At 39.1% G+C, this 14,814-nt stretch overlaps 1 protein-coding gene and 1 pseudogene across 7 annotated transcripts in view; both read right to left on the reverse strand.

The window, feature by feature from the left end:
• Nucleotides 1–14,814, reverse strand: part of NEK11 (NIMA related kinase 11) — a 240,963-nt gene that overhangs the window by 180,657 nt on the left and 45,492 nt on the right. The window lies entirely within an intron of this gene.
• On the reverse strand, nt 11,341–11,949 carry LOC112831831 (high mobility group protein B1 pseudogene; annotated as a pseudogene).

Consider the following 14,814-nt stretch of genomic DNA (forward strand, 5'->3'; position numbering starts at 1 on the left):
TATATATATATACCACTTCTTCTTTATCCATTCATCTGTCAATGGACATCTTGGCTCTTTCCACAGTTTGGCTATTGTGGACATTGCTGCTATAAACATTGGGGTGCACGTACCCCTTCAGATCCCTACATTTGTATCTTTGGGGTAAATACCCAGTAGTGCAATTGCTGGATCGTATGGTAGCTCTATTTTCAACTTTTTGAGGAAACTCCATACTGTTTTCCAGAGTGGTTGCACCAGCTTGCATTCTCACCAACAGTGTAGGAGGGTTCCCCTTTCTCCACATCCCCGCCAACATCTGTCGTTTTCTGACATGTTAATTTTGGCCATTCTGGCTGGTGTGAAGTGGTATCTCATTGAGGTTTTGATTTGGATTTCCCTGATGCCGAGCAACGTTGAGCAATTTTTCATGTGTCTGTTGGCCATTTGGATGTCTTCTTTGGAAAAATGTCTGTTCATGTCTTCTGCCCATTTCTTGATTGGATTATTTGTTCTTTGGGTGTTGAGTTTGATTACTTCTTTATAGATTTTGGATACTAGCCCTTTATCTGATATGTCATTTGCAAATATTTTTTCCCATTCTGTCGGTTGTCTTTTGGTTTTGTTGACTGTTTCTTTTGCTGTGCAAAAGCTTTTTATCTTGATGAAATCCCAATAGTTCATTTTGGCCCTTGCTTCCCTTGCCTTTGGTGATGTTTCTAGGAAGAAGTTGCTGCGTCTGAAGTCGAAGAGGTTGCTGCCTGTGTTCTCCTTTAGGATTTTGATGGACTCCTGTCTCACATTGAGGTCTTTCAACCATTTGGAGTCTATTTTTGTGTGTGGTGTAAGGAAACGGTCCAGTTTCATTCTTCTGCATGTGGCTGTCCAATTTTCCCAACACCATTTGTTGAAGAGACTGTCTTTTTGCCATTGGACATTCTTTCCTGCTTTGTCAAAGATGAGTTGACCATAGAGTTGAGGGTCCATTTCTGGGCTCCCTATTCTGTTCCATTGATCTATGTGTCTGTTTTTGTGCCAGTACCATACTGCCTTGATGACAGCTTTGTAATAGAGCTGGAAGTTCGGAATTGTGATGCCGCCAGCTTTGCTTTTCTTTTTCAATATTCCTCTGGCTATTCGGGGTCTCTTCTGGTTCCATACAAATTTTAAGATTATTTGTTCCATTTCTTTGAAAAAAGTGGATGGTATTTTGATAGGGATTGCATTGAATGTGTAGATTGCTCTAGGTAGCACTGACATCTTCACAATGTTTGTTCTTCCAATCCATGAGCATGGAACGTTTTTCCATTTCTTTGTGTCTTCCTCAATTTCTTTCATGAGTATTTTATAGTTTTCTGAGTACAGATCCTTTGCCTCTTTGGTTAAATTTATTCCTAGGTATCTTATGGTTTTGGGTGCAATTGTAAATGGGATCAACTCCTTGATTTGTCTCTCTTCTGTCTTGTTGTTGGTGTATAGGAATGCCACTGATTTCTGTGCATTGATTTTATAGCCTGCTACTTGACTGAATTCCTGTATGAGTTCTAGCAGTTTTGGGGTGGAATCTTTTGGGTTTTCCACATACAGTATCATATCATCTGCAAAGAGTGAGAGTTTGACTTTCTTTTTGCCAATTTGGATGCCTTGGATTTCTTTTTGTTGTCTGATTGCTGTGGCTAGGACTTCTAATACTATGTGGAATAGCAGTGGTGACAGTGGACATCCATGCCACGTTCCTGGCCTTAGGGGGAAAGCTCTCAGCTTTTCCCCACTGAGAATGGTATTCGCTGTAGGTTTTTCATAGATGGCTTTTATGATATTGAGGTATGTACCCTCTATCCCTATATTCTGAAGAGTTTTAATCAAGAAAGGATGCTGTACTTTGTCAAATGCTTTTTCTGCATCTATTGAGAGGATCATATGATTCTTGTTCTTTCTTTTGTTAATATATTGTACCACATTGATTGATTTGTGGATGTTGAACCAAACTTGCAGCCCAGGGATAAATCCCACTTGATCATGGTGAATAATCCTTTTTGTGTACTGTTGGATCCTATTGGCTAGGATTTTGGTGAGAATTTTTGCATCCATATTCATCAAGGATATTGGTCTGTAATTCTCCTTTTTGATTGGGTCTTTGCCTGGTTTTGGGATCAAGGTAATGGTGGCCTCATAAAATGAGTTTGGAAGTTTTCCTTCCATTTCTATTTTTTGGAACAGTTTAAGGAGAATAGGTATTAATTCTTCTTTAAATGTTTAGTAGAATTCCCCTGGGAAGCCATCTGGCCCTGGGCTTGTTTGTTGGGAGATTTTTGATGACTGCTTCAATTTCCTTATGGTTGTAGGTCTGTTCAGGTTTTCTATTTCTTCCTGGTTCAATTTTGGTAGTTGATACATCTCTAGGAATGCATCCATTTCTTCCAGGTTATCTAATTTGCTGCCATAGAGTTGCTCATAATATGTTTTATAATTGATTATATTTCTTTGGTGTTGGTTGTGATCGCTCCTCTTTCATTCATGATTTTGTTGATTTGGGTCATTTCTGTTTTCTTTTTGGTAAGTCTGGCCAGGGGTTTATCAATCTTGTTAATTCTTTCAAAGAACCAGCTCCTAATTTCATTGATCTGTTCTACTGTTCTTTTGGTTTTTATTTCATTGATTTCGGCTCTGATCTTTATGATTTCTCTTCTCCTGCTGGGTTTAGGCTTTATTTGCTGTTTTTTCTCTAGTTCCTTTAGGTGTAGGGTTAGGTTGTGTATTTGAGACCTTTCTTGTTTCTTGAGAAAGGCTTGTATTGCTATATACTTTCCTCTCGGGACTGCCTTTGCTGCATCCCAAAGATTTTGAACAGTTGTGTTTTCATTTTCATTGGTTTCCATGAATTTTTTTAATTCTTCTTTAACTTCCTGGTTGACCCATTCATTCTTTAGTAGGATGCTCTTTAGCCTCCATGTATTTGAGTTCTTTCCGACTTTCCTCTTGTGATTGAGTTCTAGTTTCAAAGCATTGTGGTCTGAAAATATGCAGGGAATGATCCCAATCTTTTGGTACCAGTTGAGACCTGATTTGTGACCTACGATGCGATCTCTTCTGGAGAATGTTCCATGGGCACTAGAGAAGAATGTGTATTCCGTTGCTTTGGGATGGAATGTTTTGAATATGTCTGTGAAGTCCATTTGGTCCATTGTGTCATTTAAAGTCTTTATTTCCTTGTTGATCTTTTGCTTCGATGATCTGTCCATTTCAGTCAGGGGGGTGTTAAAAGTCCCCCACTATTATTGTATTGTTGTCAATGTGTTTCTTTGCTTTTGTTATTAATTGCCTTATATAATTGGCTGCTCCCATGTTAGGGGCATAGATATTTACAATTGTTAGATCTTCTTGTTGGATAGACCCTTTAAGTAGGATACAGTGTCCTTCCTCATCTCTTATTACAGTCTTTGGTTTAAAATCTAATTTGTCTGATATAAGGGTTGCCACCCCAGCTTTCTTTTGGTGCCCATTAGCATGGTAAACGGTTTTCCACCCCCTCACTTTCAATCTGGGGGTGTCTTTGGGTCTAAAATGAGTCTCTTGCAGACAGCATATGGATGGGTCTTGTTTTTTATCCAATCTGATAGGCTGTGTCTTTTGATTGGGGCATTGAGCCCATTTACATTCAGGGTAACTATTGAAAGGTATGAATTTAGTGCCATTGTATTGCCTGTAAAGTGACTGTTACTGTATACTGTCTGTGTTCCTTTATGGTCTATGCTGGTTTTAGGCTCTCTCTTTGCTTAGAGGACCCCTTTCAATATTTCTTGGAGGGCTGGTTTTGTGTTTGCAAATTCATTTAGTTTTTGTTTGTCCTGGAAGCTTTTTATCTCTCCTTCTATTTTCAATGACAGCCTAGCTGGCTATAGTATTCTTGGCTGCCTATTTTTCTCGTTTAGTGCTCTGAAGATATTATGCCAGTCCTTTCTGGCCTGCCAGGTCTCTGTGGATAGGTCTGTTGCCAATCTAATGTTTCTACCATTTTAGGTCACATATCTCTTCTACCGAGCTGCTTTCAAGATTTTCTTTGTCTCAGACTCGTAAATTTTACGATTAGATGTCAGGGTGTTGACCTATTTTTATTGATTTTGAGAGGGGTTCTCTGTGCCTCCTGGATTTTGATGCCTGTTTCCTTCCCCATATTAGGGAAGTACTTTGCTATAACTTGCTCCAATATACCTTCTGCCCCTTTCTCTCTTTCTTCTTCTTCTGGGATCCCAATTATTCTAATGTTGCTTCGTCTTATGGTATCACTTATCTCTCGAATTCTGCCCTCGTGATCCAGTAGTTTTTTATCTCTCTTTTTCTCAGCTTCTTTATTTTCCATAATTTTTTCTTCTGTATCACTATTCTCTCTCCTGCCTCATTTATCCTAGCAGTTAGTGCCCCCATTTTTGATTGCACCTCATTAACAGACTTTTTGATTTTGACTTGGTTAGATTTTAGTTCTTTTATTTGTCCAGGAAGGGTTTCTCTAATAACTTCCATGCTTTTTTCAAGCCCAGCTAGTATCTTTAAAATCATGATTCTGAACTCTAGGTCCGACATCGTACTAATGTCCGCATTGAGTAGATCCCTGGCAGACGGTACTACCTCTTGTTCTTTTTGTTGAGGTGATTTTTTTTCATCTTGTCATTTTGTTCAGAGGAGAGTAGATGAATGAGAGAACAAAATGTTAACAGGTTAACAACGTCCCCAGAAAATATACTCTAAACAAATCAGGAAAAACCTTAAATCAGGGGAAAAGAAAGGTAAAGAAAGAAAAAAGAAAGAGAAAAAAAAGAAAAAGAGAAAGATAAAAACAAACAAAAACAGAACAAAACAAACAAAAACAGAATATGATCAAATATGATCAGGCTAGTGCATAGATCAGTGCCACACACTAGATTTTGGGTGTATTTTGGTCTGTTAGAAGAAAGTGCCTCCTAAAATTTTAAAGAAAGAAAGACTCCTATATGTACACAATAAGGGTTGATACACTGAAGGGATGGGATATGACTGTAAAGATGAAAATTATAAAAAATTTTAAAAAAGGAATTGATAAGGTGCTTGAAAAAAGAAAGAAGAGGATTAAAAAAGAAAGAAACAAAAAAAACGGGGAGAGAATGTGATCAGGAAGGAGACTAGAACAAAGTCATACACCTGAGATTTAGGGTATATTTTGATCTGTTAGAAGAAATTGTATCTCAAAATTTTAAAGAGAGAACAACTTATATATATATGCCAAAAATAAGGGTAACTACTATGAAGGGATAGAATATGACTCCAAAAATGAAAAATAAAAAAATTTTTTTTAAAAAAGGGATTGATAAGATGTTGGTTGAAAAAGGGAAAAAGAAAAAAAACAGTTTAAAAAAAACTAACTTTGAAAGACCAATGAAACATGGTAAAAAAAGCAATGAATTCTATGTGCAGTATTCACCTAGTGCTGGAGTTCTGCTGTTCTCATTGATCGGTAAACTTGGTCTTGGCTGGCTGTTCTTGCTCATCTTTTGGGGGAGGGGCCTGTTGCCGTGGTTCCCAAATGTCTTTGCTGGAGGTGGAATTGCCCCGCCCTTGCCGGTCCGGGCTAAGTAATCTGCTCAGGTTTGCTCTCGGAGCTTTTGTTCCCTGTAAGCTTTCCGTACAGCTTTGGAGGACGAGAGTGAAAATGGCGGCCTCCCAATCTCCACCCAGAGGAGCCGAGAACTCGGGTCCCCGCTCCTCAGTGCGCCCCCAGAGAAAAGCAGTCACTCCTGTCTCCCTGGTCTCCAGCCGCACTCCGTGCTCACCCGCCTGTGACCGAGCGTTTCTATCTCTGGCACCCGACCCCGTGTGGAGTCTCCAAACCCAGCAGATCCCTGCGGTGCGCTCCCACGCCGCTCCTCCCCGGGGAGGAAGGGGAGTCTCCCCAGCTCTGCCGCTTGTTGGGTCCCTGCTGGAGGAGCAGTGGCCTGACTGGGCCACGGATCACAGTTTGTGGCAACCCCGAGCTGAGAGCCCGCACCTCGGCTCTGTCTCTGCAGCCGGCTTCCCCGCTCCGATACCTGGAAGCTCTGGCGCACTCAGGCACCCCCAGTCTTTCTGTGACCCCGAGGGTCCTGGGACCACACTGTCCCACAAGGGTTCCACCCCCCGCTTAGCCACTGGAGCGATGTCCCTCAGCGGAGCCGACTTCTAAAAGTTCCGATTTTGTGCTCCGCGACTCTATCACTTGCCAGAAGCGGCCGACGGAGGCCCCCTCCCCCGCCATCTATCCTCCCGAATATCGCCTCGGATTCACTTCTCCTCACGTCCTACCTTCCAGAAAGTGGTCGCTTTTCTGTTCAGAGAGTTGTTGCTATTCTTTTCTTTGATCTCCTGTTGAGTTCGTAGGTGTTCAGAATGGTTTGATCCCTATTCGGCTGGATTCCTGAGACCAGACGAAATCCAGGTGTCCCACTCCTCCGCCATCTTGCTCCGCCCCTCCTAACACACTTCTAATAGCTCAAGGCCACACCCCTAGGGGGACACTAGTCTCCCTTAAAGTGCCTGCCTGAGAAAACTTACGGCTGCCAAAAGAATTTACTGTTTGTTCCAGCCCACATCTGTCTCCTGGTGTCTGTGGAAGGGTACGGGCCTAATTTTAATTAATGCCAGTAGCAAGCCCAGATATACATGAACTAACCCCTTTCCTACTTTTTGTAATTTTTCCCTTCCCTGACTCTGCTCAGGCCCCCACCATTTCCCCCCTTCTTCCAGTCTCCCTTTCTATGGTCCAGTCACATATGCACTTATCAGAATATGTACACAATCAGAAAGAGCTCAGCTCTTTCCCTGACTTCCAGTTACCAAATAAACTCTGTTTTCACCACCTTAAGTAATGCCCACTGTGTTTATCTTTGACATCACTCAAGGAGAAAAACTCTTCTAAAGGGTTTTATTTTTATTACATTACTTAAATATTACCTAAAATTTATTTTTGTTACATTACATCACATATTTACATGTACCCAAATAAAACTAAGAATGACTTTCCTTATACTTAGAATTTAATATAACTGTAGAAGCCTAACATATATACAAAGTAAAAATATAAAGCCAATAAGACTCAAATGAATAATATTAACTTAATATAAAGTGACTACGTTTTGGTGAAACTATATCAGTTCTTACATTGTAAATATGGCACTGGCTGCTGGAGTTCGATTTTTTTCAGATTGGCATGTCCACACTAATGTGTCTTAAGTCATCTTGGGATGACTTAACTCTCCTTTTGTCTATTTAACTACAGTAAAATTCCCAGGAATACAGCAACAGTTGATTTATGTGGGGTCCAAACACATCATTTAAACATTTAGTCAGTCTGTCCTTCCACTCACTGGTGATAGAAAGAATAATATTTTGTGCCAAAAATGAGCCATGATCACAATGACAAACATCTAAAATTGCCTGGCAGAGTCTGATAAGACCCTTTTTGATTATGCTTATATTAATGTATTTCAACTACCATAGAAATGAATATGCAAAATGTTAAATTCTCTTAGAGAAGCCCTATACCTGATCCCCTTTACCTTAAAACACTAGACAATTAAACACAATTCCAGAAGTGCGTCTCTGAAGAAAAAATGAGTGAAATGCAATTATTTTGGTCTTTAGTATATGCCAACAACACAGCCCCATGAGAGAAGACAGGTACTAAGCCATATCCCTAAGGAACATAAGAGCCAAACGTTAAGCTACTTATAGGCTTCCTGACAGAGTTTTCACTGTTAAATGCAAAGGAGAAGTATTTATAGGCAATGAAACAATCAAAGGGAAATTACTTCTAACCAAACATTAGGTCAGCCAACTGACTCATTTGTAATGCATTTTTTATTTCCTTTCAGTGCAATATGCAAATATTTGCCTTGCATATTCTCACCTTCCACAAGGGCACGACAAGTCAAAAATGGCATATCAAACCTTCAACTTGCACCCTAGCTCACATTCAATTCCTGCTGGATTTTCTGGGCCAAGAAGATCAAAGCTTGTTGGAATTCAAAAATACAGTGAATCGAATATTTGACTCCTTGTCAAAAAGACTATCATTTTCTTCTCATTCTCTAAACCTCCCTCTTTTTAATCCTAGAGTTTATCAAAGTTCTGTTGGATCATTCAAGCTATACTGTCATAATGTTTCTATAAATTGCACAAAACATTTTTTGACAATACCCTGTGAAGTAGACACGAAAGCCCTTCAGATAAAAGGTGAGCTGTAAGTGTATATATTTTTTCAATCCAGGTTTCCTCTTCTATTCAAGAGGACCTTTCTCTCTCACACAAACAAAAACGCACGCACACAAATTTTAAAACAAAAAACAAGATATCCTTTCAATACCCACTTAGATTCTCTGAATATAATAAAATATCCCCCCTGTCAGAAAGATAATTATATACATGTTGCTGTGTCCTTCCTGAATAGCTTCAGACGAGGAGTGATGGAAGGAAGGAAGAGGGGAAGGACGGGAGGAAGGAGGGAAGGAAGAGGGAGAGAGGAAAAGAAGAAGACATGAAAGGAAAAAAGAAAAAATTGCCTTATATAATTACCAGTGAAGCTGCTTGCTTCAACCCAATGTGTTCTTACTTTAGAAAGGTCATACATAAGTACAGTTGTCCCTATGAAAACAGCCTTTGCATATGTAATTGTCTACCCCAATTGTAATAACACTAAAATTTGGACAAATTTGTGTGTTAAAATAGCACTTTTTTCTAGAATTTATCCCCAATAAATTATAGAAATATGAATTTTACACATTTGTATTGTTTTCTTTGTGAGTGAGCAGAATTATGTTCTCCGTGAGTTAGCTTGCCAAGATGGGAGCACACTTCCTGGGTGACATTTAGTGTTAGTCTGAAAATTACCTCCTAATGCTCTCTCCTCAAGTGGTGACTGGAACTTGCTTATCTGTTTCCTGCATTGATATTAAGTATGCATGCAATTTCCCATGACTAAATAAATAAATATATATATAGATTTATTTACATATATATTGCTATTAAAAAAAGGGGGGGCCTGGATGGCTCAGTTGGTTAAGTGACTGCCTTTGGATCAAGCCCCGCATCGGGCTCCCTGCTCAGCGGGAAGCCTCTCCCACTCAGCCTGCTTGTGTTCCCTCTCTCGCTGCCTCTCTCTGTCAATTAAATACATAAAATCTTTAAAAAAATAAAAATAAAAATAAAGAACAGGGTCTTCAATAGTGGACCTGAAAGTGAAATGTCAAAAGGAGATTACACAAATTGCCTCTTGCTCTCTGAGCAGAACCATAAGAAAGAGAAATGAACCAGATCCTAATATTAAGCAAGGAATGTGTTTAGTCGACAAGATAGACTTCCAAAAGATTAATCAGAAAGCTGGGTCTCATCCTCCTCAACTAACTGTCCCTGCAATTTTCATTTTGCACATTTATCTCTAAGAAAAATTATTTGCTTTGTATTTTGTTCTTTAATAAATACTCTGTAGATTATTTTCTTAGGATTTAAATTAGGTGATCAAGTCACTCACAGATTAAAATAACAAATTACGCTTATACAACAACAAAAGAAATAACAATTTTTTTGTGAAGCAGTCTGATTTTAACTCAGCAATATGAAAAGCATTTATGACTTTCTTTCTCTAAGCCATCTTCCACGTAAAAATCAAGTGTTTTTGATAAAATGTCATACCTCAGTTTAAGAAGTTCTTATTACATTATCTATAGGTGCATTGTTTTCTTAATTTTGTCTTTGAGAGATATTTAATGATGACTATTGCTAAAAAAAATACTTTAGTGAAGGGCATCTGGGTGGCTCAGTCAGTTAAAGTGAAAGAAAGTCTACCTTCAGCTCAGGTCATGATCCCAGGGTCCTGGGATTGAGTCCTGCATCAGGCTCCCTGCTCAGTGGGGAGTCTGCTTCTCCCTCTGCCCCTTCCCCCAGCTCATGTGCTCTCTCTCTCTCAAAAATAAATAAATAAAATCCTTAAAAAAAAACACAAACTTTAGTGAAGAGTACTGACTTTGACTTAAACCATTATTAATGTTGCCATAACTCTATACTGCTCACAGAAAACGCTTTCTTTCACTAATATCAGCCCTTGAAAGTTGCAAATAAAGCTTTGATGTTAACTTCTGAAATTTTGAAAATCTGTAACCCAAAATGTACCACTTGATGGGTTAACAGCATCTCCTCCCTCCCCCATCCCAATTAGCCAACATGAGATTGATTTTGAAATGCCAAGACCTTGAAGAAATGAAGAACAACTCAAATACAGTGTCTAATCGACATCTTTGATTCCATTAAAGCTTTAAATCCTAAAAGCATTTAATTAAAAAAAGTTAATCCATGTTTTTTTAAGTCATCTACAGAAACACTTACAACCAGTTTAAAAGACTAAAGTAGAGCATTCTCAGAGGCCTGGATACCAGAAACTGCAACATTCAGAGCATACACAAAAGACAAAATAATCTCAGGATTTTAGGGCTGGAAGAAGCTTGAAAAATTGTTCTGCCCTACCTCATTTTAAAATAAAAAAGCTGCCCCTTATTAATTCACTTGGCTGACATCTTGAAATGCTGTTCTGTTATACTCTATGTCACCTTTACACAAGTTTCTAATACATCCTTCCAGTGGATCTCAAATGTCAGCAGGCATCAGAATCATCCATGTTGCTTGTTTAAAAGGCATACTCCTGCACCAAATCAACAGAGACTCTGAGGACAATGGAATCTGTATTTTTAAAATTTTTTTTAATAAAACAAATTGCATTTACTTAGAAGCACTCAGAATGTCAACAAAATAGTTGCAACCTTTTTTTTTTTTTTTTGCAATTACAGAGTGGTATTTAGTTAACAGAACAGCAATTATTTCATAGAAGCTGCATCAGAGACAACTGAAGATGAAAAAACTATCATCCCTGGGGGTGCCCGACTGGTTCAGCTGGTAGAACACGACTCTGTGTCTCTGAGATTGTGAGTTCAAGCCCCATGCTGAGGGTAGAGATTACTTAAAAAAATAAAATCTTAAAAAAAGAAAAGAAAAACTACCATCCCCATATATAACTAATTTGTGCTGTGCACCAACGCAAGAACCTACTTTAAATTTCCATGCCAATTTCCCACCTCCACACTGTACCAGGCAAGCTTAGTGGCTACAGAAAAAAACACCAGGACAGGGCTGTCAAAAGACACATTCGGGAGTGTGTTAACTACACACACAAAAAAGATAAAAACAAATCTTACACAGCCTTACATTTCAATTTTTTTTCTTTAAAAGGAGTGAGTTGTATACCGTGCGGGGCGGAGGGGGTTACGTGCTTTATAGACAAGGGAAAAAAACTGCGCTAGCACCAACTTATTTGTCATCATCTTCTTCATCTTCCTCCTCTTCCTCGTCTTGCTTGTCTTCCTTCTTTTTCTTGCTTTTTTCGGCCTTGACGACTCCCTTTTTTGCCGCATTGGGCTTTCCTTGAGCGCAGTATGCAGCAATCTCCTTTTCAAAGTTTTCCTTCAGCTGAGCAGGCTTCTTTTTGTGAGGCTGCTTGTCATCTGCAGCAGTGTTATTCCACACTCTCCCAGTTTCTTTGCAACGTCACCTATGGATAGGCCGGGATGTTCTCCTTTGATTTGGGGGTGAAACTCAGAATAAAACAAGAAAAAGGCCTAAGGAGGCCTCTTGGGTGCCTTGGGATCCTTGAACTTCTATTTTTGTTTCCCCTTTAAGGGGGATGTAAGTTTTCATTTCTCTTTCATAACAGGCCTTGTCCACCTTTGTCATGTCTTCAAATTTTCCTTTCTCTTTAGCAGACATGGTCCTCCACCTCTCTGAGCACTTCTTAGAAACAACTGAGAAGTTGGCTGAAGCATCTGGGTGCTTCATCTCGTGTTCTTCTAGGCAAGTTTGCACAAAGAATGCATATGATGACATTCTGCTTCTCAACTTCTTAGGATCTCTTCTGCCCATATTTAATTATTTTCCTCAATGAGGCACAGAGTCGCCCAATGCCCGTCTGGCTCTCACTCACCCCGGTGTTGTCTCTATGGAGCTCAGTGTACTGCAATGGCTATAAGGAATCCCTATTTTTCAATAAGAATTCTAAGGGACTCTGGGACAGGTAGCCCATGGACCACACTTTAAGAAAAAGCTGCATGTTGGCTAACTGAACATAATTAAAATAAAATAAAATGTATGGTTAAATAAAAAAAAAGAAATAAAGAAAGGAAAGAAAGAAAAAGAAAAAAGAAAGAAAGCAAGAAAGCAAGCAAGAAAGAAAGCAAGAAAGCAAGAAAGCAAGCAAGCAAGCAAGCAAGAAAGAAAGAAAGAAAGAAAGATATGTGCCTGGGTGGCTCAGTCGTTAAGCGTCTGCCTTCGGCTCAGGTCATGATCCCAGGGTCCTCGGATCGAGCCCTGCATTGGGCTTCCTGCTCAGCGGGAAACCTGCTTCTCCCTCTCCCACTCTGCCTGCTTGTGTTCCCTCTTTCGCTGTTTCTCTCTCTGTCAAATAGATAAATAAAATCTTTGAAAAAAAAAAAGAAAGAAAATGCTGCTAGATAATAACACAAATGGGTCATATACTTAATATTTCACCCATCAAGGGAAACATTTGGTCCAGTAGTTTGAAAAATTCCAAAGGCAAAAGATGTATTTGGGACAGTCAGGGTTGAATAATAATCATTTTATGATGATATATTTTTAAAAGCTTGTGGCATTATTAAAGAGAACACCAATAAATGGAGGTGGAGGGGGGGCAGGGAAGGAGATCATCTGTCCCTGTAGAACGCGAAGACATTTCCTTAGAATTCTAGAAGTTCACTGTAACGGAGTGCATAAAAGTGGGGGAAATAGAGGCCACACCATGCTCTTAAACGCAAAATAAGAAAATCCAGTTTCTAAATAGGTACTAAATAATGGCGTGTAGTATTATGATGTTTATGTCTGATAATATAAATGAGCATTCCTGAGTTTAGTTGCTAATTTCTTTTTCCAAATTCTTTTAGAGTGTTCTTTCTGTTGAGGCAAATGTACATGAATAAGAATAAAATGTTAGAACTTATTTTTATCTTTGTTTTTAAAGATTTTATTTATTTATTTGAGAGAGAGAGAGCGCATGAGAGGGGGGAGGGTCAGAGGGAGAAGCAGACTCCCTGCCGAGCAGAGGGCCCGATGCGGGACTCAATCCAGGGACTCCAGGATCATGACCTGAGCCAAAGGCAGTCACTTAACCAACTGAGCCACCCAGGCACCCGAACTTATTTTTATCTTAAGAAGTGACATGAAGTGCTTTCATCTATAAATCACTGGGTTGTTTTTAAAATAAAGTATTTGAAGTGGATTATTCTGATCCTATTTTTGAACACTTACATTTATATAAAGTCATATGTCCACTAAAGCCATTTCCCACATGCTATATGTTCTACTGGGTTTATGAATTGCTTTATATTTAGTGCATTAGTACAAATCTTTTAAATAAAACTAGTTTCGCTTTTCAGTTTTTACATTAACAATTTTAAAAACCAGTGGCCTTATTTTTTAACTTTGTCGTTAAAAGGCCAAAATATTTCACAGTTTAAATAAAGAAAATAAATAGAACAAATCAAATTAATCATGAGTAGATCAGTTCAGGTATATAAAGTCATGAGACACTCACATGATTTACAGTCTTCCTTAATTGAATAAAGTCTAGACCCATAGAATTGGCACAGAGCAAATTCAGGAAGGCCCAACTACTCCAGGATGGAGCTGCCCAGATAAAACAGAGACTCCTGATGGGACATTACTCTCTAATGTTTAGTTCCCTCAATCAGAAGCAATCCCAGCAAAGCAGGCCACTAAAGACAGCCCTGATGTGTGGACACCTGGAGCTCACACTGGGAAGGATGGTGCTATAGACTGAATGTTTGTGTCCCCCCAAAATACCTATGTAGAAGTCTTAATCCCCAGCATGACAGTCTTGGGGGGGAGGGGCATTGGGAAATGATTAGATCATGAGAGTGGAGACTCCTGAATAAAATTAGTGGCTTTATAAAGAGACGCCAGAGAACTCCCTCACCCCTAGTACCATGTGAGGACACAGCAAAAAGATGACCAACCATCTATAAACCAGGACTCTGGCCTTCACAGACACCGAATCTGCTGGAATCTTGATCTCAGACTTCAAGCCTTCAGAACCATGAGAAATAAATTTCTGCTGTTTATAAACCACCCAGTCTATGGTATATTGTCACAGCAGCCTCAATGAACTAAGACGGATGGTCACTAATCAATGTCACAATAATCAATAACCCAGGAGTCTCTCTCAACCATAAAAAAACAATTTGGATGGAAATGGTCCCAGACACAGGACAATAAGCAGTAGCTTTATGAGACATATCATTGCCAAATTCACTTGCAAGAGTGTACTGACACCGACTAGAAGTTCAAGATTATAAAACTCAGCCTACTTACTTGGTTTATTTAAGCAGTTTTACATAAATAAGAAACATAAGAGAAAATTGCAAATTTTCCTTTTTACAGTAAAACAGATCCTTGGCAAGTAATCCCTTGAAAATTGCTATCAGACCCATTAGTGTTTAAGATTTGCATGTTTCCTCCTTCTGGCATGAATCATCCTAACAGCTACAAGCCAGACTCAGAGTTAAAAATTAGCTTGCCTTCTAGAAAACAACTGGAAAGAGGAGATGGGAGAAGCAACAATTATAATCACCACTTCCATTATTGACAGTCTACTAGGTGCAAAGCTCTAATAGCATTTTTTTTTGATAGTCATTATTTCAAATCCCTAAAAAACCTAACAAAAGAGGTGTTGTTACATTATCTTAATATCAGGAA

This window comes from Callorhinus ursinus, unplaced genomic scaffold, assembly GCF_003265705.2.
Source record: "Callorhinus ursinus isolate GAN/ISIS: 27379988/994484 unplaced genomic scaffold, GSC_fseal_2.0 scaffold1, whole genome shotgun sequence".
In the NCBI taxonomy this organism is placed as follows: Eukaryota; Metazoa; Chordata; class Mammalia; order Carnivora; family Otariidae; genus Callorhinus; species Callorhinus ursinus.